Below are 318 nucleotides of genomic sequence, written 5' to 3' on the forward strand. Positions count from 1 at the left end.
ATCAATGATTCTTAGTATGATATTTCTATAAGGGAAAACTTTTTCAGTATATTTACAAATGTTTCAGCTTTTAAATGGTGAATCATTTCCTAACTGTACAAGCAATTACTTCCTATTTCATTGTGTATATCAGAGCTCGGAATTAGTTGCTCATTTCTGTCGATTCTCAGGAGCTACGCCTTCTATCTTTCCCTTGCCGCGAGCGGGCCAAAAATGACGGTCGAGCCTCCAAGCTTGAAGCGACTTGCCGCGACCATCATTTTCGTGGCCCGCCCTTATAGAAATATCATACTAAGAATCATTGATAATTACTTATTA

The 318-nt window shown here is 38.4% G+C and overlaps 1 protein-coding gene across 1 annotated transcript in view; it reads right to left on the bottom strand.

The window, feature by feature from the left end:
- Positions 1-318, bottom strand: part of LOC116851587 — a 14,835-nt gene that overhangs the window by 8,860 nt on the left and 5,657 nt on the right. The window lies entirely within an intron of this gene.

This window comes from Odontomachus brunneus, unplaced genomic scaffold (genome assembly GCF_010583005.1).
Source record: "Odontomachus brunneus isolate Ranch 3 - 2012 unplaced genomic scaffold, Obru_v1 Obru_scaffold_179, whole genome shotgun sequence".
Lineage (NCBI taxonomy): Eukaryota > Metazoa > Arthropoda > Insecta > Hymenoptera > Formicidae > Odontomachus > Odontomachus brunneus.